Below are 26,207 nucleotides of genomic sequence, written 5' to 3'. Positions count from 1 at the left end.
GAAGCGATTCATCATTGATAAGGAAGTACTGGACGGATAAAATGTTTTGATGAGTGATACACATTAATAAGACCAAGTTCCTGTCGACGCATTCCTAGAGCAAGTCTTGACCCAGAAACAAAAATATTCGTAGATTTGGAAATCTATTCCCATCTCACTGAGATGGTTGCAGATAGAGGTAACCAGTATCTTCCCTGACAACTCCTACTCTCAGGCTAATAACTTGCAGTGTCACACTTAATCCTTTTATTGCCTGTAAATCAGGATCATTCTGTTCACCATTGTTCAGTAAGTAGTCTCATAAAGATTTGCCCAGAATTAAAATTATCTTTTTTTTCATTAGGTGATAGTTCTTGCACGGACTGCAGAATGTCTGATTCGGCACTTTATGAGCTAGAGCACCAGGTTTGTAAGTCAGTGGTTGTGACGTCAATCTCAGAGCAGCCACTTTGTTACTATTACAAAGTGGTGGCATAGTGCTAATAATATTGATCCTGTAATATTAAAGCCAAAATAATTGTTGTGATGTGGATTCAAAGTCCACCACCACAAATATTGAGATTAACTTTAAGGGCCGTTGTGATGGAGCGGTGGTGGCCCTCAGTTGTCAATTTCAAACTGAGATGGATAAAGTTTTTGTGAAGCAAAGTTATTAAGGGATGTGATACAAAGGTAGGTATGTGGAGTTAGGTCATGGATCAACCATGATCTTATTGAATGGTAGAACAAGCTGGAGGGGCTGAATGACCTACTCCAGTTCCTATGTTTCCTGACTCTGGGTTTCAATTGTACTTGCTCCAAAGGTTTGCATTAACACTTCTGCAAAGATTTATTTTTTAAAATAGCCACATAAACTTCAGTTGTTCAAGAGGTCAGCTCACCATCTCCTTCTCAAGGGCAACTAGGGAGAGCCCAGGTAGAGACACCCACATCCCATAAACGAATATAAAAACAAGTCTTCCTTTCTTTCCTTTGATAATAATTCAGCAGTTTATCTTCCCCTTTAGAACCGGCTCACAAATGGTTGAAAATCAATAATGTTGCATTGCTAATTGGGTTCTGTTTCTACATTATCACCACATCTAAGTGTTGCACAGCTGACCCAGATGTTGAGGTAGGTGTGTCCTGATACCAAAGAGCTTCGTTTAGGGCAACCTGCACTAACACCAACAAGAGGTGGTGTTTACGAAGAACTTTCGATGTAGCAAAACACTCCAAAATGTTCAACTGATGAATAAGTGAAATGATTAAATAAGAAGGGTCTGTTTCCATATTGTGTGACTCTATGACTCTATTCTCAGAGAATGGTTCATGTGTGGAATGAACTCTCAGCAAAATTGGTGGATGCAGATACAGTTACAACATTTAAAAGACATTTGGTTAAGGACATGAGTCGGAAAGGTTTGGAGGCATATGGGCCAAACACAGGCAAGTGAGACTAGTTTGTTTTGGGAACATGGTCTGCATGGACTAGTTGGACCAAAGAGTCTGTTTCCATGCTGTATGACTCTATGAAAATTTAACATTATGCTATGGAGACTGAAGTAATTCGAATTTAACTTTTTAAAACAGGGCAATATCACAAGTTATGGGCACATTTACCCATGCGTTGCCTCATTCTGAGCTGTGAACTTCCAGATAATTTACTGATGGAAATCGTGGGAGCCAGGAATTAATAAGATGTAATAAGTAATAAGATGGGAGGCACAGTGGCTTAGTGGTTAGCACTGCTGCTTCACTGCACCAGGATCCCAGGTTCAATTCCAGCCTTAAGTGACTGGATGTGCGGAAGTTTTACATTCTCCCAGTGCTTATGTGAGTTTCCTCCAGATGCTCTGGTTTTCAAAGATGTGTAGGTTAGGTGGTTTGACTAAGTTGACCAAATAGTGTTTAGAGATATGCAGAGTACAATTCAGTGGAATCCAAACCCAGGGGAGATGAAAAATTGTCGACTGATTTGTGTCACTCATTGTACGCTGGAGCACTGGGATGCAAAGTGAAAGTACCTCCAGTGTGCTAATCCATTACACCATCCAGTCACAAGGTGGTCAGTCAAACTAACCTGGATGGCATTCAGTGACTAAACATTTTAAACAGATTGAGTCTCAAGGTGCATATCAGCACAAGCAGAATCCTCTTCCTGTCTGTAATCTCAATGGTCTGAGGCTGGATTTAATGCAGCCCAAGGCAGAGGTAGCCATGACAGTTGGGCCCAATCAATGGTGACAGGAGCCTTACATCAGGCCCCTAGCAGTGGGACAAACTCTCTTGGTTAAGCAGGAGAGCAGCAAAGGACTGATGTTGTATTTTCGTTGGGGGACACAATATCAATTCCACTCGTTATTCACCACACTGCAGTTTTATGCTGCGCCAGGGACTCAACAGGATCCACAAGGAGGATATTACCCATCCCCATTGCCCTTTCCATTGGCCAAACAGAGTCGACCTGGAAACTTATGATCCCTCTAGTAGAAATTGGTACGATTGGTTGAAATTTTGTCAATCTTTCATTTGTCCTGATGAATGGAAATATTTGCACAAATAAGTAAAACAACAAATGACAGAAATATCATCACAAGAACCATAATTCAGTTCTTCGACAGATGCATGGTAATTATTGCTTAATGGAACAAGATTCATGCAATTGAGATCATCTAAGTATGACGAGCAACGGTCTTCATGGGGTAAAAACAGATGCAGTACGTGCATGAATTCATTATTGAGAGTGTGGTGGGGCTTGCAAAGTCTTTGTTCTTTTATATAAGCATTTTAGTTGGTTCTGTTGTTGGTCCTGACAAGTTTTCACAAGTTTCCAGGTCCATATGTTTACATCAAGCAGCATCTGTGAAAACAGGGTCCTGTCAAATTCAAATGTCAAATATTAAGTGGGTTTGGAGAAAAGCAACAATGATATCCTGTGCAGCTTACCTTTCTTTTCTTTGTAAATCCTGCTTACTTGGGAGCAGAGAGCCTCCGTGGCTCAGAGGCTTTACTTACAAGGCAATGTCATCTTGCAACTAATCTGCCTTTCCTTGATTTTCATACCCTAATCTCTTCAAATATTCACCTCTTGCATTTGCCTAGCAAAGCCTCCTTAGTGCTGGAAATGACAAGCTATCTTTCTGATTTTTATTATAAATGATAAATGAAAGTTGGGTTTGCTGCTGGGCTGTTTGCCGAGATGGTAGGGTTTGTTGCTGGGCTGTTTGCCGAGATGGTAGGGTTTGCTGCTGGGCTGTTTGCCGAGCTGGTAGGGTTTGTTGCTGGGCTGTTTGCCGAGATGGTAGGGTTTATTGCTGGGCTGTTTGCCGAGATGGTAGGGTTTGTTGCTGGGCTGTTTGCCGAGATGGTAGGGTTTGTTGCTGGGCTGTTTGCCGAACTGGTAGGGTTTGCTGCTGGGCTGTTTGCCGAGATGGTAGGGTTTGTTGCTGGGCTGTTTGCCGAGTTGGTAGGGTTTGTTGCTGGGCTGTTTGCCGAGATGGTAGGGTTTGTTGGTGGATGTTTCATCCCCTTTCTGGGTGACATCATCAGTGCTGTGATGCGCTGCTGTACTGTTCCACTTTGAATTGATGCGGTTCTTTTTGAGCTGGTTCCAGTTGGTGCAGGTTCCGGTTTTCCGTTGCTACGGTTTGTATATCGGGTCCAGGTCAATGTGCTTAGATTACTTACAGTGTGGAAACAGGCCCTTCGGCCCAACAAGTCCACACCGACCTCCGAAGAGCAACCCAACCAGACCCATTCCCCTACATTTACCCCTTCACCTAACACTACGGGCAATTTAGCATGGCTAATTCACCTAATATGCACATTTTTGGACTGTGGGAGGAAACCGGAGCACCCGGAGGAAACCCACGCAGTCATGGGGAGAACGTGCAAACTCCACACAGTCAGTCGCCTGAAGCAGGAATTGAACCTGGGTCTCTGGCGCTGTGAGGCAGCAGTGCTAACCACTGTGCCACCGTGCTTGTTGATGGAGTCCGACAGCGCCACTCAGACAGCGGCTCACCAGAATAAAGGACCCGATACCCAAGGACAAATGTAATTTACAAAATCCCATGCAGCTTGGGGGAGTCCAGAGCTAGAGGTCACAGGTTTAGGGTGAGAGGGGAAAGATATAGAAGAGACCTAAGTGGCAACTTTTTTCACGCAGAGGGTAGTGCAAACATGGAATGAGCAATCAGAGGAAGTGATGGAGGCTGGTGCAATTACAGCATTTAAAAGGCATCTGGTTGGGTATATGAATGGGAAGGTTTAGAGGGATATGGGCCATGTGCTGGCAAATGGGACGAGATTAGGTTGGGATATCTGGTCGGCATGGATGAGTTGAACCAAAGAGTCTGTTTCCATGTTATATGACTCTATGATTCTAAGCACTGTGTAGGACAAACAGGCAGACAGCTGTGACCTGCATCCATGAACACCAACAAGTGACTAAGCAACACGATCAACTCCCCTTGGTATTCATACGCACGGACAACAAGAACCATGAGTCAGACTGGGGAAACACAATGATACTAGGACAGGCTAAACAAAGGACAGCGAGGGAACTCTTGGAAGCATAGTACTCATCCTCGGACCCGATGTACAAACCGCTGCAATGGACAAACTGGAACAGCAGTGCTTTACAGCACTGATGATGTCACCCAGAAAGGGGATGAAACATCTGCCAACAAACCCTACCAACTCGGCAAACAGCCCAACAACAAACCCAACCAGCTTCCAAGTTACAGATCTTCACAAAAACTTTAATGCAAGTATACCCAGGTAGGTGATACAGCAGTAAGGAATAGATAAAGGTTGTGAAACTTGAAAGGGTTCAGAAAAGACTTACAAGGATGTAGCCAGAGTTGGAGGACTTGAGCTACAGGGAGAAGCTGAACAGGCTGGGGCTGTTTTCCCTGGAGCGTCGGAGGCTGAGGGGTGACCTTATAGAGGTTTACAAAATTATGAGGGGCATGGATAGGATAAATAGACAAAGTCTTTTCGCTGGGTTGGGGGAGTCTAGAACTAGAGGGCATAGGTTTAGGGTGAGAGGGAAAAGATATAAAAGAGACCTAAGGGGCAATTCTTTCACACAGAGGGTGGTACGTATATGGAATGAGATGCCACAGGAAGTGTTGGAGGCTGGTACAATTGCAACAGTTAAGAGGCATTTGGATGGGTATATGAATAGGAAGGGTTTGGAGGGATATGGGCTGGCTGGCAGGTGGGACTAGATTGCGTTGGGATATCTGGTCAGCATGGACGGGTTGGACCGAAGGGTCTGTTTCCATGCTGTACATCTCTATGACTCTATGACTCTATGATTAGAGACATCAGGAATTCTCGCAGTCGGTGAGGCTATATCGTAAGGATAATGGTGTAACACAAGGCAGAGTATCGTATACTGTTCTAACTTTAAATCACTGCACTTCAAGGCTTGGTATCTAAATGCTGTTAAGTAAGTATCGAGTGAAGTCTCTCAGAGTGTATGTGCTGCTTGCAACTGGAATTCGTAGCGAGGTGGTGGTGCAATTATAATGTCACTGGACTAGTCATCCAAAATCTCAGATTGACGGTCCAAGCTAATGAGTTTGAATCCCATCATAGCAGATCTTAAAATTTGAATTTGAGAAAAACCTGGAGTTTACTAACAGCTATGTTACTATTATTGATTGTCTTGTAAACACTCAATCTCCTTTTTTCTAATGAAAATAAACCTAACATACTCAACCTTTCTTCATAGCGACCACCTTCTATACCAGGCAACATGCTCATAAACCTTCTCTGCACCCTCTCCCAAGCATCCACATCCTTTTAGTAATGTGGTGACCAGAACTGTACACAATATTCTAAATGCGACCCGAACCAATGTCTTGTACAATGTTAACATGACTTGCCAGCTCTTATACTCAATACCCCATCCAATGAAGGCAAGCATACTATATGCCTTCTTGACCATTCTATCCAGCTGTGCAGCAACCTTCAGGGTACAATGGACCTGCACTCCCAGATCTCTCTGCCCATCAACTTTTCCCAAGGCTCTTCCATTCATTGTGTAATTCGCTCTAGAATTAGACTTGCCTAAATGCATCATCTCACATTTGTCTGGATTGAAAGTCATCTGCCACTTTTCCGCCCAACTCTCCAGTCTATCTATATCCTCCTGTATTCTCTGACAGTCCCTTACGCTTTCTGTTACTCCACCAATCTTTGTGTCATCTGCAAACTTGCTGATCATACCAACAGTGCCCTCTTCCAGATCATTTATGTATATTACAAACAACAGTGGCCCCAATACTGACCCTTGTGGAACACCGCTGGTCACCTTTCTCCATTTTGAGAAACTCCCTTCAACGACTAATCTCTGTCTCCTATTGTTCAACCAGTTCTTTATCCACCTAGTGAGAACACCCTGCACACCATGTGACTTCACTTTCTTTATTAGTCTACAATGGTGAACCTTATCAAACGCCTTACTAAACTCCATGTATATGGACCTTCCTTCATCTAACACCTTGGTCACTTCCTCGAAGAATTCTATTAAGTTGGTAAGGCACGATGTCCCCGCACAAAACCATGTTGCCTATCACTGATAAAAAGTTAATGTTTTGGGTCCAGTGACCTCTTGTAGAAATAGGGTTACAGAAAGCCTAAGGCATTTCTTGATTGTGCCTAATTGCGTGACAGTGCAAATTGGCACAGCAAGGCATGGCATAGATGTTGCGAGTATCACAGGTAGGTGCTAAGTGAGCGAGCACTAAGCGAACAAGTGAGATACATCCTGCCCCAATCCTTGAATCCTTGAGTCCTAAGTGTCCTTAGAGTAGCCTTTCAGCATTAGGTGCTGGTGCAAACTGCAATGCCAACCTTTCTTTCCTGAGTGGATTGGAGAGGTGCCACAATGGGTGTGTCAAATTTCAGATGCCAATCTCCATGGATGAGCGATGCATGGATTGTGCTTGAGATACTGCTTAGTGCTAAGGAACATCAGGGCCCCTCATATCACTGCTGCCTCACAACACCAGAGTCCCAAGTTCGATTCCAGCCTTGGGTGACTGTCTGTGTGGAGTTTGCACATACTCCCCGTGTCTATGTGGGTTTCCTCCGGGTGCTCCGGTTTCATCCCACAGTCCAAAGATGTGCAGGTCAGGTGAATTTACCATGTTAAATTGCCCATAGTGTTAGGCGCAGAGGGAGGTGGGTTACTCTTCGAGGCTTGGTGTGGACTTGTTAGGCCAAAGGGCCTGTTCCTACACTGGAGGGAATCTAATCTAATCTCATCATAATCGACAGAGAGTTTCAGTCACTGGGTACCCGCTCAAGCCTCCACGCTGGGAATTCTCAATGTCTAATTTGTTTGGCAGGTTTGCCAAGATAGGACGCTGAATAGTAATAAGGCAGGTTGTTCATTTAATAAGGCATTTACCAAACAATGGCCTCCTTCCCTGGCACATCACCACATTGCCTCAGGAGAAACTTCCCTCATCAGTCTGCAAGTGCATAAACCGTGCGGTAAATTGCTGCCAACATTGAGATGGGCCTTCCTGAATTTCTCCACAAATCTCACCATAGCCCACAGTAATCAGGCCCCTATAAGACCCTACCAAGAATCTCCGAGGTAACACATATAAAGATAAACAGGTGACAATTTTGGCAGGTGTTTGAGTGTTAAGTGGCATTTTATGGTGAATTGGTTCTGATCATTTTGGCCGGGGCTCCAGGTTATGTTGAAATTTCCTGCATCTAAAATCCATCCCCTTTAAACCCGAAGGCAGATTCCAATCTGGTTACCAGAATAGCCCAAACTATGTAGTGTGATGGTCTAGCGGTTATATCGTTGGTTTGGGAATGTTGGAGCCTCCAGTCACAATCCAATATGAACATTATTTCAAAGCTGTCTTTGTGAATTTGAGTTTAAACTGTTTTTGTTTTAAAAGGTATGCGAGCAAAACCTTTTGTTCAAAAGAAGCATCAATAATGAAGAGAATGTTATGTTGCCTCCTCTACCTTGTATGACCACTTGCAGATGAAATGGTGTTTCACAATTGGCTTAATGAATGGATCTCATTGTTTAGGAGCTTAAAGCTGTGGGAAACATGAAACTGCAATGATGGCACCAAATTGCGGAAATAGAAAGGTAAGTTGAATGCTTAATGACATCCTGCTACCTGATCTTCCAGAATTTTCCAGGAAATAGGGTGTAGTCCCTGCCCATGTTCAGCCTTCCTTTTGTTTCTGAAGGTTGAGAAAGTAAGACAACTTGAATGTTACTTGGATGGATGTTGTCTCTTCAAAATAAACACACTGCACATAGGAAGTTTAAAATGATTGAATTCATTGCAGTAAGTATTTCAGATTTATTTCTTAGCCTCTGCAAGTGCTGGCTGAATTGTTTATTTGTGAAGCAAGCAGCAATTTTGTGTTGACAAAAGTCTTGCTTAAGTTAAGTTTGGAAGGTGATTGGGATTTTTCAATCTCAGTTCATGGGTAACAAGTTCTGGCCTTGCCCAGTGATGACCACATTCCAAGAAAGGAAAGAAAATAAAAATTCTTCAAACCCCTAGAAAATACAGGCCTCCATCTCTCCTCAAAGACCTATCCCTCCAACACAGATTAGATTTGTTCATACAAACGGAAGCAAGCCAATTAGTCCCTCGAACCTGCTGTGCCATTGCTGATTTGTTTGCCTTTTGAATTCCACAGTTGTGTCTACAATTGCGGGGAGGTGATGGCTTAATGGTATTATTGCTGGACGGTTAATCCAGAGAGGTGAAAGTGAGGACTGCAGATGCTGGAGATTAGAGTCAAGATTAGAGTGGTGCTGGAAAAGCACAGCAGGTCAGGCAGTGTCTGAGGAGCGGGAAAGTCAATGTTTCAGGCAAAAGCCCTTCATCAGGCCTCATTCCTGATGAAGGGCTTATGCCTGAAATGTCGATTTTCCTGCTCCTCAGATGCTGCCTGACCTGCTGTGCTTTTCCAGCACCACTCTAATCTTGGTTAATCCAGAGATCCATTCCAGTGACCCGGGATTCAAATCCCACCATAGCAGATGGTGAAATTTGAATTCAATAACTATCTGGAAGTAAGAATCTAATGATGACCATGAATCCATTGTCAACTGTTGGAAAAACTCATCTGGTTCACCAGTGTCCTTTAGGGAAAGAAACTGCCATCCTTGCCTGGTTTGGCCGACATGTGACTCCAGACCCACAGCAACGTGATTGACTCTTAAATACCATGTGGACAATAAATGCTGCCGAGCTAGTGATGCCTGCATCCTGTGAATAAATAAAGGTAAAAGAACCTGACCCCACCTCACCCCCTACAGCCATTTATTCCCTGTCTGACAACGTCCATCTCAAAACAACATTCTTGTTTTCACCTCACCACTTTGAGACGCAGAGACTTCTAAAGTTGCACAACCCCATATAATTTCCCCCTCCCACTCCACCAAGGACATGCAGTCAGGGGGTCCCAGCACAGTAAGTCAAGAATAGCCTCCAATACCAGACCAAGGGACACACCATGGACAGACCAAGGGGTCTGTGCCTTTGCACTCCAGGGAGTAAACTACGACCAGTTCTGTGGCTCCAGAGTAGCCAGCCCAGGAATCAGGGCTAACACAACTGGAGATGAACAGCCAGGAGTCTCATCTGGGGCTGTCGATTTAGACCATTCCAGTGTCATATTTAGTCCGTTGGTTTCATCTGGAAGACGTAAGGGGGAACTAGCTGATGTGGGAAGGAACCTATTCCAGCAGATTGAATCCTGAAGGCTGTGTTGTTGGGGAATGGCAATCGTGAAGGGGGAAACTGAATTTGTAAGGTGAGGTCGGAGGTAGAGTGCTTAAGGTAAAGCACACATAGGAACAGAGTCATGTGGGAAAGGGGTTCATCCATGTTCAGGAGGACCCTGGCTTCAAGCTGTAGGGATAGTGTTTGATCATACCTGATATGGGTCACCTCACATATGAGGGACTGGGGGCAAAGGTGAGCAAATGCAAGTTCCATGCGGAGGGGTTAGGTGGGGACCTGGGGATGTCACAGCCTGTGGGGTTTCACAGAAAGGGCATTAATGGTTCAGGATCTCATCGACATCCAGAGGCAGAGACTGGAATCCACTGACCAAAGAGCATTAACTGTTGCTTTTAATCATTCTGCAAATCAAAAGTACACAAAGAAAGGGGTCAGAACGACACTTAGTGTGGGCAGGGTTCAGGGATATGGGTGTCTTTGTGCACCAGTCAATGAAAGTAAGTATTGCAGGTGCAGTAGGCACTGTACAAGACAAATGGCATTTTGGCTTTCATAGTGAGAGGGTTAGAGTACAAGTGCAGAGATGTCTTACATTAATTGTACAGAACCTTGGTGAGATCATGCCTGGAGTATTATTTGCAGTTTTGGACTCTTTATCAAAGAAGGCAAGTTTCTGGCTATGGAGGGAGTGCAATGAACATTTACCAGACAAATTCTTCAGAGGGTGAGACTGATGTATGAAGAATGATTGAGTTGGGTCGGACTATATTCACTACAGTTCAGAAGAATAAGGGGATCGCATAGAAAACAATATTATAACAAGATTAGACAGCGTAACGAAAGGATGTTTCCAATAACCAGGGAACTTAGAACCCCGGGTCACATTTTCAGGAACTGGATTGGTAATTCAAGATTGAGATGAGGAGAAATTTCTTCACCTAATAGCACTGAAGATTTGTGCATCAGAACTTGCCACTCCCCTAGCCAAAATGTTCCAGTACAGTTACAATACTGGTATCTACCTAACAAAGTGGAAAATTGTCCAGATATGCCCTGTACACAAAAAGCAGGACAAACCCAACCCACCCATATACCTCCACACTACTCTCAATCATTAGTAAAGCGATGGAAGGTATCATCGACAGTGCTATCAAGGAGCTCAGCATTAATCTGGTCTTTGAAAACCAGTTTGCATGCCACCAGGGCCACTCACCTCTCCTGACCTCATTACAGTTTGGTTCAAATATGGACTAAAGAGGTGAATTCCACTGGTGAGGAGAGAGTGACTGCCCTTGACACCAAGGCAGTCAACCAAGAGCAGCTTCAAGGAGCCCTAGCAAAACTCAAATCAATGGGTATCAGGGGGTGAATTATTCATTGGTTGGAGTCATACCTGACACAAAAGAAGGTAGTTGTGGCTATTGGAGGTCAGTCATGTCAGCTCGAGGACATCTCTGCAAAGATTCCTCTGGGTAATGTCCTAGGCCCATTCAGCTGCTTCATTAATGACTTTCCCTCCATCATAAGGTCAGAAGTGGGGATGTTCACAGATGGTTGTACAATGTTCAACACCATTCGTGACTCCTCAGATACTGAAGCAGTCCATGTTCAAATGTAACAAGATCTACACAATACCTCAGCTTTGGCTGACAATTGTCAAGTAAAATTCGGACCTCACAAATGCCAGGCTATGACCATCTTCAATAACAGACAAACTAACTACTATTCCTTGACATTCAGTAGTATTACCATCACTAAATCCTCCACTATGAACATCTTTAGGGTTACCATTGACCAGAAACTCAACTGAGCTCACCACATAAACACAATAGCTACAATAGGCCAGAGGCTAGAAATACTGCAGTGAGTAACTCACCTTCTGACCCTCTGAATCATGTCCATCATCACAAGACATAAGTCAGAAGTGTGATGGAATACCCCCACTTGCCTGAATGGGTGCAGCTCCAACAACACTTATGAAGCTTCACATCATCCAGGACAAAGCAACTCCCTTGATTGACACCTCATGCAGAAACATCAATTCCCTCCGACACTCGGTAGCAGCAGTATGCACTGCAGAACTTCAACAGAGACCCTTAGACAGCACTTTCCAAATCCACAATCACTTCTATCCAGAAGGGCAAGGGCAGCATGCAAGAATACCACCATTTGCAAATTCCCCTCCAAGTCACTTACCATCCTGACTTGGAAATATATCGCCATTCCTTCACTGCTGGTGGAACAAAACCCTGGAATTCCCTCCTTAAGGGCATTGTGAGACAACCTACAGAAGGGGACTACAGCGGTTCAAGAAAGCAGCTCACTACCACCTTCTCAAGGGCAACTAGAGACAGGAAATAAATGTGAGGTAGCAGTACTAATCACTGAGCCACCGTGCCACCAAATGTATTGTGAATAAAAAAATTAAAATGGAACAGGTTACTTAACACCATGCTGGGTTCAATGGACTAAAATCAGGATCCGTAAGTGTGTCTTGCAATATATGAGATGACACAATGTTTAGCACTGCTGCCTCACAATGCACGGGACCAGGTTCGATTCCAGCCTTGGGTGACTGCCCTTGTGGAGTTTACACTTTCTCCCTATTTCTGACTGGTGCTCTGGTCTCCTCTACAAGATGTGCCAGTTAGGTGGATTGGCCATGGGCATGTGGGGTTACAGGGCTAAGGTAGGGGACTGTGTGGGATGCTTATTGGCGGGCTGATGCAGACTTGATAGGCCAAATAATCTCTTTCCACAAAGAATCTCTACTCTGTATGTGACTTGTGGAGCCACAGGTTACAGATTGCTGTCCAGATTATAGTCAAGGGTGTGAATCTTAGCATCACAGCTTCAGGGCAGTTCATACCTGAAATGGCACCACAAAGAATTTTCCGGAAGGTTCCTCCTTGTTTATTTAGGTTCAGAACACAAACATTGTGGAGCAACACGTGCATCATGCTAATATGAAGGAGTCAATAAGAAATGAAGAACTAAGCAGTTCAGAATCGAAACATTGACAGAATGACTACAAACCTAATATTGTTCAACTAACCTGTGCACTGGAAGACGCCACACAGTTTAGTTAAGGTTGCAGTGTTAATGCTAATTAATATCCGTGAAACTTCTAAATTTCTTAAAGGCTGGGCTGTGGTTTGAGATTAAAAAAAGATTACCATTTAAGAATCATTCCCTCTAAACCTCTAACAGGCTGTAACAAAACTCTCTTTTAGTTCTTTTTTGTAAGCACTCCTCACAACCTGCCTAGCAATAAGTGCACTCTTTTAGCCCTTAATTAATAGAATAAATTATGTTTAATGTTGCCTGGGGTCATGACTGAATTGTCTACAGCAGTGCCGCAGCAACCTCCACCACCCAGATAGTCAAATAAATCACAGGCTGCTTGCCTCTGGCTGCATTCATATTGTATGAATGGGATTATATAGGTGGGTGGGGAGAGAGTGGGTAGGGTGGGGCTAGGTATAGTTCTATTCCTGGCTCACTTACACCTGTTCTCTCATTACCAATTACATCTGTTGTCGAACAGATGTTTGATGTTGTAGTCTGCGCTAACCACATGAGCAGATAGTTTTTTTTTCTTTAGCTTCCAGCCCCATGTTAGCCATAGCTTGCCTGAATACTTTGTTTTATCTTAATAGCGTTGCACTCTGGCACTCATTGACATTAAAGTGATACCACCAACAGCAATGCTACAATTTAAATGAGGTAGCTGCATTGCTGCAGGTTCTCTGAAAAGATGGCTTTCCAAATGCTCTCAGATGTTAGCCGTGTAGTGTAAGCTGCAGTCTCAGCTCAGATGATTGTCCCTTTCTCTCAGTCCTACTGATGTATCATGATAATATTTAAGGGTAGTATGTTGTCTCTAGCCTCTGGATCCATTTTGGCTTTTGGATTATGTCAACCTCCCTTTCGGAAGCGTATGGTGTTAACAGTTCTGATCGTTTTACACTGTCGATGCAGCGTGTGAGGCTGACAATATGAAAACCTTGGTCGTTATCCAAAAGTTACTTTATGGTGTGTTGTCTGTTCACTTTGTTGACATGTTTATGACTCTCTATGTTGCCAATGTTGTGGTGTTGTACCACTTTGTTGGTTCAGTTGCCTCATGTTCCAGGGTCTTTCTGGGCTTTCGAAATCAGACTTCCTGCATGTGTAGCCAACGTCCTTTGGTGCCTTATGCTTGTTGATGCAAAATGCCAGCCAGTATCTGGGTACTTGTGACAAATGGCATCTATGGCAGAGCTTGCTGTATTGGTGCACTTTGTCAACCATAGAAATCATTGAGTCACATGGTCACGGAAACAAACCCCTCCATCCAACCAGTCCGTAACGAACATAATTTCCAAACTAAACTAGCCCCACCTGCCTGCTCCTGGCCCACATCCCTCCATACTTTTTCTATTCATGTACTTATCTAAGTATATTTTAAACATTGTAACTGTGCTTGCATCTACCACCTTCTCTGGCAGATTATTCCACATGTGAACTGTGTAAGTAATTTGCTTCTTATGTCCTTTTTAAAACTCTTTCCTCTCACCTTAAAAATATGCCCCATCATCTTGAAATCTTCTACCCTGGGAAAAGATACCTACCAATAATCCTATCCATACCCAACATGGTTTTATAAATTTCTATTAGGTCACCGCTGCACCTCCTAAGCTCCAGTGAAAAAAATCCCAGCTTATCCAGCCTTTCTTTATAACTCAAACTTTCCATATGCGACAACATCTTAGTTAAGTCCTTCTGAATCCTCTCTAGCTTAATAATATCTTTCCTATAATGGGGTGACTAGAACTGGACACAGTATTCCAGAAGAGGTCTCACCAATGTCCTGTACAACTTCAACATGACTTTCCAACTCATATACTCAAAGGAGCATGTTGAGCTGTCACTATGGCTTTATGCTTGTGTCAATCTTCTAGCAAGGTGTCGATGCTGGGGCTCTTTTCCTTAGCCAGAAGATCTTTTCTGAAAGCTTGGATTTGAGTAAAAGTGATTAGCAACTTAATTAGCCTTTCCATGACCTCTTCTTCGGTGAAATTGTACTCATACACTTTCCTGCATCTGGTGACAAATATCAATAGGCTTTTGAGGTTTCTGTCCACACAACTTTAGTTGGACTCTGTTAGTCTGGACATTGATCTGTTCTTTGAGTCAATCCTTAAGAACTTTCTATATCTTCTCTGAACCTTTCTTACCTTCCACAAGTAGACTTGATGTATTTAGACAGTGCAGCCTCTCCTTGCCAATAGCAAGCATGCTTTTCAAAGATCTCCTCTCAGAATCATTTGTGACTTTACCTACAAAGTAAAGCCACATATGTTGCTTAAATAGTTGTATTTCACTGAAGCAGAAACTCACTGCCCAACCCATGATTAAGTGTTTGCCTTCTCCTTCTTGTTGAAGGTCTATGGTTTTTTGGTTCATCCGAGTCCAGGCCTTGTTTGTCCTTTTTTTTTGCTTGGTTTAATGTTCTGTCCTTTTATTTTCCATTCTATTTTGTTATTTTTATTGTTGAAGGAAAAATGCATAGTTAAACTGACAGTATCATTTGACTTCCAATATTAGTTTGAACCTGTAGAGAGATGCTGATTTTGCTTTTAAACCTGGAAGAAGTTTAGCTGTGTACCTTAAATGTTATGTCAGAAGGCCAAAGGCTGTAAATTTATTTTGTTTTATTTTTGAGATAGAGAGCTTTCAGCTGGGTAAGTATTAAACTGTAAGTGAAAAGATGGTAAGCTGCCTCCTAGCTAGGTAGATAGGATAGTGAAGAAGGTGTTTGGTATGTTTTCCTTTATTGGTCAGAGTATTGAGTACAGGAGTTGGGAGGTCATGTTGCAGCTGTACAGGACATTGGTTAGGCCACTGTTGGAATATTGCGTGCAATTCTGGTCTCCTTCCTATCGGAAAGATGTTGTGAAACTTGAAAGGGTTCAGAAAAGATTTACCAAGGATGTTGCCAGGGTTGGAGGATCTGAGCTACAGGGAGAGGCTGAACAGGCTGGGGCTGTTTTTCCTGGAGCGTTGGAGGCTGAGGGGGTGACCTTATTACAAAATCATGAGGGGCATGGATAGGGTAAATAGACAAGATATTTTCCCTGGGGTTGGAAAGTCCAGAACTCGAGGGCATAGGTTTAGGGTGAGAGGGGAAAGATATAAAAGAGACCTAAGGGGCAACTTTTTCACACAGAGAGTGGTACGTGTATGGAATGAACTGCCAGAGGATGTGGTGGAGGCTGGTACAATTGCAACATTTAAGAGGCATTTGGATGGTTATATGAATAGGAAGGGTTTGGAGGGATATGGGCCAGGTGCTGGGACTAGATTGGGTTGAGGTATCTGGTCGGCGTGGAAAGGTTGGACCGAAGGGTCTGTTTCCGTGCTGTACATCCCTATGACTCTATGTGAACATATTATAGATGGCCCCCCGAATGGTTTGTGATTCAGATTACTTTATCTTTAGTAATGATTCATGTATAAGCACTTACTGGTATGAGCAGTGCTGCCAATTTGACATGATAATTGATGATTTTTAACTATCATCAGCCCTAATAGCAAGACACATAAGCCACATTCTGTTGAAGAATTCAATGAACTTTTATCACAGCATCTTATATCTACATATGTATATTTTACCTTCAGGTGTGTATGGGATCAAGCTAAGCTGTAGTGCACTTCCCTCAGTATGCCATGCTACAAGTGAACTTAGAAAGATGGAGTCTAAGAGTTTTATACCAAAAGGTCACATGACATTCATGACATCATGCGTGTGTCCCTTAAAGGTATATCATGTCTCTGCTTTGAGACAGAACACAAAATTAACCTAAAACACTGCATGCACAACTCATGGGTAAGCATACTTCACTACATTTACAACATATGAAGAGGAAAGGTTTAGAGGGATATGGGCCAAGTGCTGCCAAATGAGACGAGATTAGGTTAGGATATCTGGTGGGTATGGACGGGTTGGACCAAAGGGTATATTTCCATGTTGTACATGTCTATGACTGATGTGTGGAGGTGCTGGTGTTGGATAGGGTTGGACAAAGTTAAAAAATCACACAACACCATGTTATAATCCAACAGGCTTATTTAGAAGCACTAGCTTTTGGAGGGCTGCTCCTTCAGCAGGTAGCTGTGGAACAGGATCATAAGACATAAAACTTATAGCATAGGTTGTTCAATATATCATTTCTGCTTGCTATAAATTCTGTGATTTATGATCCTGTTCCACAGCGACCTGATAAAGGAACAGCAATCCGAAAGCTAGTGCTTCCAAATAAACCTTTTGGACTATAGCCTGGTATTGTGTGATTTTTATCTATGACTGTTGTTTGTGAAACTTTACCATCCTTCCAGGAAATTTGATCCACATTTTCTACATTATAACAATGATCGCACATCAACATAATTATTTGGCAACAAAATAACTCTGGGGACATCCTGAGGATGCTAAAGGGACTATAAATATATAAGCTGTTTTCTTTGAAGATGTGATCTATACTGCTGTTTCTGTGCATTACTGAGAAAAGATGTAGTGCCACAGAAGCTGTATTTCAAAATCTGGGTTAACAACACCATGGTCCTGATAACAAGTTCCAGTGTCCATGAAAATTGCACAATCAGGCATTCAAAATGGAGTCTGATGAATGTAGCATTGAGCTAGTTCTTTCAAGTCAAATGGATGGACATCAGTTGCAAGTCATTTTCATTTTGTGGTATGTGTCCTGTAAAACTGGCATTGAGGCAATAGCTTTCCAAGAGTATAATGAAAACCCCCATCAGCATGAAGCTAACGCAACATGTTTCGACATAACAGTCCATGTTGTTAATTAGACTTTCTCTTGAATAGTTATGTTTGTTTGATCCACAGATTGAGGCACGTTGGTAAGACTAGCATTTCCTGCTTAGCTCTTACTGTCCTTCACTGACCATCTGACAAGGCTTCATCGAGAGAAATGAAATGTAAGTCACTAGCATTTTCTATTCTGAAGGTAAAACATGGTGGCAGGTACCATAATGCTGTGATGACTCTGTTTCTGCTGCCTTTTAAGGAAGGGACTTCCAAAGACTCACAATACAGAAACTGAACCACACTAACAGTATAAACACAGAGGCTGCAAGAGCAGGTTAGAAGTTAGGAATACTGTGGCGAGTAACTCACCCCCTGACTCCTGAAAGCTTGTAAGGAGCGTGATGGAACACTCCCCACTTACCTGGATGGATGCAGCTCCAACAATTCTCAAGATGCTTGACACCATCCAGGAAAAAGCAGCCCACTTGACTGGCACCACAAGCATTTACTTGCTCCATCAATGACACGTAGTTGCAGCCATGTAAACTATTTATAAGAAACTCTGCAAAACATTCGCCAAGCCTCCATAGACATCACCTTCCAAGCCCATGGCCATGCCATCTAGAAGGGAAAAGTCAGCAAATACATACAAATACACGCTACCAGCAAGTTCCACTCCACTACCCATTACTCATCAGCCTGACTTAGAAATACATTGCTGTTCCTTCAGTGTCACTCGTCAAAATCCAGAAACTCCTTCCCTAACAGTATTGTGGGTGAATCAGGCAGGTAGTGAGGGAATCCCTTGAGAGCATTTCACTTGGAATCTATTTCTTGACCTTGAAAAAAATCAGCGGGAGTGACAGTTCCTCTGTAGAGTCAAGAGTATGGTGATAGAAAAACACAGCAAGTCAACAGCATCCAAGGAGCAGGAAAATCTGCCTTTCCTTCCTGATGAAGGGACTCATCGACTCTGAAACATCAACTCTCCTGCTCCTCGGATGCTGCCTGACCTGCTGTGCTTTTCCAGCACCACTCTCTCGACTCTGATCTTCAGCATCTTTCACCTAGTTCCTCTGTACAGGCCAGCCAGAGCAAAGGCTGTGACTCTGTATGTGTCCAGCCATTTCAGGTGGGAGGAAGAAGTGTGAAAGGGCAATAGCAAAAGGGGATTCATTCGTGAAGGGAGTATACTGATGTCTTTGCTGCCATAGGTGTGACTCCAGGATGGTATTTTGCCTCCTGGATGCCAGAAGCAAGGATATCACAGAATGGCTGCAGGGGGAGGGTGAAAAGCCAGAGGTCATGGTCCATGTTGGGACAAATGTTAAAGGAAGAGAGAGAAATGAGGTCCTGCAAGCTGACTTTAGGGAGTTAGGCAGGAAGTTAAAAAGTGAATGATCAAAGGTAGTAATCGCTGGATAACTCTGAGGGCCTCACAGCAGCGAGTTATAGATATGTACAGCAAGGAAGCAGACCCTTCAGCTCAACTCATAGGAATAGAAGGATGGAACAGAAGGATTAGTGGTTATAAAGATGGTACATAAGGGAGGGATTTAGATTTCGGAGGTATTGGGAACATTTCTTGGGGAGGTAGGACCAGCATAAATTGTTACAGATGAACCAACATCCTCTTGCCAAACCTGGTTTTAAACTCAACTAACAGGGGAGTGGGATCCTGACAAAGAGATAGAATTAGAAATTAAAACATGAGTAACTCCACTTGGAAGGCAGAAGAAAGTTAGGTTAGATTAGAAAAAAGACATTTAGCAAAGGTAAACAGAATGCATTTTAATCAGGGTACCTAAGGAACAAGGTAGATGGGCTGAGGACACAAATCGACACATGGGAGTATGATATCATACCTATGTCTGGGATTTGGCTGAAGGATGGGCAGAATTGGCAGCTCAATGCTCCATCTTATAGGATAATCAAATGAGATGGAGAATGGGATAGAAGAGGAAGGGTTCCTTTTCAGGAAGCCTGCAAACAGAGATAGAGGATCAAATATGTAATCAGATTTCAGAATTATTAAGCTAGTCGAAGATCTTAACTAACCAAATGTTAATTGAGAGAGTTTTAGGGTGCAAGGTAGGGAGGGAATAAATTCTTAAATGGCATCCAGGAGAAATTCTTAACCAGAGCACAGAAATCCTAAGAAGGGGGTAGGGAGGTGCAGTTCCAGACCGAACATCTGGAGATGAGCCTTGGCTAATCAAGACAACTATCCCCGTACTGGAGTCACATCTATGGCTGCAAAAACATCTGTCTCCTCCCTTCATGAATGAATCCCTTACTGCTATTGCCCTTTCATGCTAAGGAAGGATCACCAGACCTGAATCACTAACTCTGATTTCTCTTCACAGATGATGCCAAACCAGCTGAGCTTTTCCTGCAACTTCTGTTTTTGTTTTTGATTTACAGCATCCGCAGTTCTTTCAGTTTTTATTAAGGCAACTATCCCACGTGCTTTCTTGGCCACCTGATCTATCTGTCCTCTTAGGCCACAACTGGAGTACTGCACATTATAGGAAAGATTTGATTATACTAGAGGAGGTGCAGAGAAAATTTACCCAGGATGTGCCTGATCTGAGAGGAAAGATTGGATTGGCTGGGATTGTTTTCCTTCGGGCAGGCAGTGTTGAGAAAGGAATTGATAAAGGTGTGTAAGATTATGAGGGTATAGATAGAGTGGAATGGAAGGGATATTTTCTATTAGTAGAGGGGTCAATACCTGTGGGCCTAGATTTAAGCTAAGCATTTATAAAGTTAGGATGAAAGTGAAGGAAGACTTTTTTCATTCAAAGGATGATGGGAATCTGGAACTCACTGCCTAAACGTTCAGCATTTGAAGCATAGTATTGAAGCAGCATTTAGGCATCCATTTGTGTTGCCCTTGCCTCCAAGGCTATGGGTTAAAAGCTGAAAAATGGGATTAGTGTAGTTAGATGGGCTGTATGTCATACCGTTTTGAGTGGGGAAAAGAGAAAATTATCCACATAGGACAAATAAACCTGCTCATCAAGTCAGAGTCAATGCCTTAAAAGCCTCAATGCAGTGATATCAGGATTTTGCAAATGAAGCTTCAAAATGAAGATGTGCTACACGTAACATGAAGAATTAAGACCAACACCTACAGATTGGGTAAACAATTAAGTAGAAGTTGATTGGCTCAGGATATTGCAAACAAGTAAGAACATGGACCTTCCATGATGGACATTCATGAGATTCAAGGTTCCCCGGTTATGTAGTGGGACAAATGCCTGATTCAGCAAAAAAAGTTATTCTGTGAAAAGAATTCAGAAGATTAAAGTGTCTTCTAGGTGGAGTGATGGACCAATTAACTAGTTTATCTGGAATGACATCCTCTATGAAGTACAACCAAGAGATCATAGACCCTCCAGTAGGGAAATAATTTACCAATGAATCAAGGTCATAGAGTCATAGAGATGTACAGCACGGAAACAGACCCTTCAGTCCAACTCATCCATTCCGACCAGATGTCCTAACCTAATTTGTGCCATTTGCCAATACTTCACCCATATCCCTCTAAACCCTTCCTACCCATCCAGATGCCTTTTAAATATAGTAATTCTACCAGCCTCCACCACTTCCTCTGGCAGCTCATTCCATACATGTACCACTCTGCATGAAAAACTTGCCTCTTAAGTCCCTTTTACATCTTTCCCCCCTCACCCTAAACCTACAACCTCTAGTTCTGGACTCCCTCACCCAGGGAAAAGACTTTGCCTATTTACCTTATCCATGCCCCTCATGATTTTATAAACCTCTATCAGGTCGCCTCTCAGCCTCCGACACTCCAGGGAAAACAACCCCAGCTTGTTCAGCCTCTCCTTATAGCTCAAATGCTCCATCCCTGGTAATATCCTTGTATATCTTTTCTGAACTCTTTCAAGTTTCACAACATCCTTCCGATAAGATGGAGAACAGAATTGCATGCAATATTTCAAAAGTATCCTGTACAGCCACAACATGACCTCCCAACTCCTGTACGCAATACTCTGACCAATAAAGGAAAGCATACCAAACACCTTCTTCACTATCCTATCTACCTGCGGCTCTACTTTCAAGGAACTATGTACCAGCACTCCAAGGTCTCTTTGTTCAGCAACACTCCCTAGGTCCTTGCCATTACGTGTATAAGATTTGCCTTTCAAAATGCAGCACCTCATATTTATCTAAATTGAACTCCTTTTGCTACTCCTCAGCCCATTGGCCCATTTGATCAAGATCCCTTTGTACTCTGAGGTAACCTTCTTTGCTGGCCACTATACCTCCAATTTTGGTGTCATCTGCAAACTTACTAATTATACCTCCTATGTTCATATCCAAATCATTTATATAAATGATGAAAAGTAGTGGACCCAGCACCGAACCTTGTGGTACTCCACTGGTCACAGGCCTCCACGATCAGAGTCAAGGTCAAGAGTCCTCAAACCAAAGGTCTAACAATCTTCCAAGTCAAAAGGAAATGCTTTTTGGAAACATTTTGAAACCTCCAGGCCATCTGCATTCTGACATCAGAGACTTAAAGGAGATGGAGTTGAGCTAAATGTGAATGAGTTACATACTACATTCTATCAATGTTAACTAAGAGGGGAATATGCTTGAGGGGGGAGATACTGTAAAATCTGAAATGGTTAATGTTAGAGACTGCTTTAAGCTGTTCCAGTTCTGATGATGTTGTTGGGTGGAGAAAATAGAGACAAGCTGGAGAAAGATGTGTCATCATTGTCTTTTTTTAATATTCAATTGTGGAATGTGGGCGTGGTTGACTGGGCCAGCATTTACAGGTCATCCCTAGTAGCCCTTGAGAAGGTGGTGGTGAGCTGCCTTATTCAACTGCTGCAGTCCACCTGCTGTGGCTTGACCCATAATGCCCTTAGGGAAGGAATTCCATGATTTTGACCCAACAACAGTCAAGTCACAGTGATATATTTCCAAGTCAGGATGGTGAGTGGTTTGGAAGAGAATTTGCAGGTGGTGGTGTTCCCATATATCCGATGCTAGTGTCCCTCTGAATGGAAGTGGTCGTGGACTCAGAAGGTGCTGTCTGAGGATCTTGGGTGAATTTCTTCAATACATCTTGTAGATAGCACACACTGCTGCTACTGAGCATCGGTGGTGGACAGAGTGGATGCTTGTTGGTGTAGTGCCAATCAAGCGGGCTGCTTTGTCCTGGATTCTCTTGATAGCCTTAGTTATTATTTTTAACTAGCCAACATTAAATTCTGTTATTGAGCAATAAACACTTTTGTTAAGACAAGTGCCTCTTTTTGTTAAGACTTATTAGTGATTTATCCTTTCCCTTTGATATGCAAATAGGCCCCTTAACCCAGTATAGAAAGGAAGATTGGTGGCAACTTTCTACCAATTATTACATTATAGTGTTTGATTCCTTGGCACATTAAACATATAGGAAATGGAATAGGTCAGTTAATCTGTTGAACCTGGGGCAAAGCACATGGTGTAAGAGGTAATGCAATGACATAGATTGATGATTGGTTAGCATCCAGAATAAAGAGAATAGGAATGCATGAGTCATTATTATGCTGGTAAACTGTCACTAGTGGGCTACTACAAGGATGAGTCCTGGCTGTTCATAATACTTATCAAAGGTCTGGATGTGAGGAGCAAATGTGATAGTTCCAAATTTGAAAGATTGTGAGGAAAATGTAAAACATTTTCAAGAGCATTTGGACAGGCTTAGGGAAAGACTATTGGTGAATGGAACATAATGTGGAAACATGTGAGACTATCCTCTTTGGCAGGAGAACCAAATCTGCAGAGTATCTTTTGAATGGTAATCGGCTGGAAGGTGTGGATGTAAAAAGGGAACTGAGGTGTTTTTGTAAATCAGTCGCCAAGGGCTGAACATGGATGTGCAGTAAGCTATTAAGAAGGTTAATGGAATGTAATCATTTATAGCAAAAACATCTGAGTACAGAACTAGTAAAGCCTTGCTTCAATTGTACAGAAGCTTAGTTCGACCATATCTGTAGTACTGTGCACAATCTTGGACTCCCAATTTCCGGAAAGTTACCATTCTTAAAGATGGAACGCAACAAAGGTCCAGCAGACTTGTTCCCGCTATGCTGGAAATGTCCTACAAAGAGAAGTTGCCAAACTGGGCATGTTTTCTCAGTGAGCTGCATGGTGAGATGTCTGAACATCCACTCTGACAGTCTGCACATGGTGACTAGTGTGCTGATACTACTCACAGCATTGACTGCCCAATCCAGAAGTTACTGCTGTGAATGGACCTTAATATTTTTCTCTTCTGCTTAGATCTTTAGCAGGAATGTAGATTCCCCAGAGTTTCGAAGAGTGAGGTGAGCTCATTGAAGGTTACAAAATACTGAAGAAGATAGACAGGGTAGCTGCAAATAAGATATTTTGCCCTGGTTGGGGTGTCTAGAACAGAGGCATAATTAGACATCTTATATCTTAGAGTTGAGGGGGTGGCACATGGCTCAGCGGTTAGTACTACTGCCTCACAGCACCAGGGACGTAGGTTCGATTCCAGCCTCAGGTGACTGTCTGTGTGGTGTTTGCACATTCACCCTGTGTCTACGTGGATTTCCTCCCACAATCCAAGGATGTGCAGGTCAAGTGAATTGGCCATGCTAAATTGCCCATGGTGTTAGGAGGATTAGTCAGAGGGAAATGAGTATGGGTGGGTTACTCTTTGAAGGGTCGGTGTGGGGCTGAAGGGCCTGTCCCTACACTGTAGGGACTCTAATCTTTCTCTGCATCTTTGTAGCTGTCATACTATATTCTGCATTCTGTTCTATTACCCTGATGTACTCATGTAAGGTATGACTTGTCTGGATAGCACACAAAAGAATACTTTTCACTGTATCTTGGTACACGTGGCAATAATAAATCAAATCAAACGAGTTATAATTAAGCTGGATGCTATTTAGGTCTGAGATTAGGTTTTGTTTTTATTTAAGGTGTTGTGAATCTTTAGAATTCTCTACTTTACAGGATTGTGGAAGTTTAGTCTTGGAGTAGATTTCTGATTAGTAGTGGTTATTGGGTTATAGGGATAGAAGTGAAGAGCTGGTATTTAGATTGGTAACGATGATCATAATTGTATTTGTAGTCGGTGGAAAAACACACTGATCGATATATTGTTGAAAACCTGTTTGCTCAGATACCTCGTAGCACCAAAGTCAACAAACAGCCACAAGTCAGACACCAATAAACAGCAACAACTTTATTAAACCAATAATAAAAAATAAGCAAGATATTCAGCAATAATTCTTTCTAACCAGCCAAATTCAAGAAATACTTCCCATGCACACACTAATGTGGGGACAGGCTGGGAGGTTAATGGAGCTGAGCGGTCTCTCTGCAGGAGTGGAATTTGTGTCACAGTTACTCACTCAAGGTAGAGTATCCATTCCCCTTGAGTATCGTCAGTCTTTCAGTGGAGTCTCTGCTGCTTTTCCAAGGACAAGTCCAGGGTTGTATATATTTTTCTAGCACATTTCCAACCAAAGTGCAGTCCTTAATCATCAGAGATATTTTCCGTGTTCCATTCCAGGGGTAACTATCTAGGTGCTATTCAGTCCCAGGGAAGGGCTCAAACAAAATCCCTTTGTTTCCACTGATACCAGTTAACAGTTGCACTCACCCCAACACTCTTTACGGCTCGGAGTTTCTCGGTGATATCCCGGTGTTGTGGTCTGTTTGCATCGCAGGCTGTCTGGATTTTACAGAGCTGTGTTTGAAAAGTCTTTAATTAACTCCCATAATTCCACTTGGTTAGTGGACTTGGTTAGTCCACTTAGGCTTCGGGGCCCAGCACATATTGAATAATTAGTTTAATGGGCTGGTTTGATGGGCTGAACTCCTGTATGTTCCTAAACTGTTCTGCCATTCCCATCTATATTTCATTTTCTCACTGATAAGGGAATGAAAATATGGAATTCTTTCCATATAGGAAAGGGAAGGGAAAAGGTTGAGACTCTGAAGGGAGATTACAGAGAGTTAGGCAGAAATTTAAAAAGGAGGTCCTCAAAGGTAGTAATATCTGGATTACTCCCAGTGCTACGAGCTAGTGAGGGCAGGAATAGGAGGATAGAGCAGATGAATGCATGGCTGAGGATCTGGTGTATGGGAGAAGGATTCACATTTTTGGATCAGTGGAATCTCTTTTGGGATAGCAGTGACCTGTACAAGAAGGACGGATTGCACCTAAATTGGAAGGGGACTAATATACTGGCAGGGAAATTTGCTAGAACTGCTTGGGAGGATTTAAACTAGTAAGGTGGGCGGGGGGGGTGGGGAGGTGGGACCCAGGGAGATAGTGAGGTAAGAGATCAATCTCAGACAGGTACAGCTGAGAAGAGAAGTGAATCAAACAGTCAGGGCAGGCAGGGACAAGGTAGGACTAATAAATTAAACTGCATTTATTTCAATGCAAGGGGCCGAACAGGGAAGGCAGATGAACTCAGGGCATGGTTAGGAACATGGGACTGGGATATCATAGCAATTACGGAAACATGGCTCAGGAATGGCAGGACTGGCAGCTTAATGTTCCAGAATACAAATGCCACAGGAAGGATAGAAAGGGAGGCAAGAGAGGAGGGGAAGTGGCATTTTTGATAAGGGATAGCATTACA

Source organism: Chiloscyllium punctatum, chromosome 1 (genome assembly GCF_047496795.1).
Source record: "Chiloscyllium punctatum isolate Juve2018m chromosome 1, sChiPun1.3, whole genome shotgun sequence".
Taxonomy (NCBI): domain Eukaryota; kingdom Metazoa; phylum Chordata; class Chondrichthyes; order Orectolobiformes; family Hemiscylliidae; genus Chiloscyllium; species Chiloscyllium punctatum.
The sequence above is the reverse complement of the archived record's forward strand: the minus strand, read 5'-3'. Positions refer to the sequence as shown.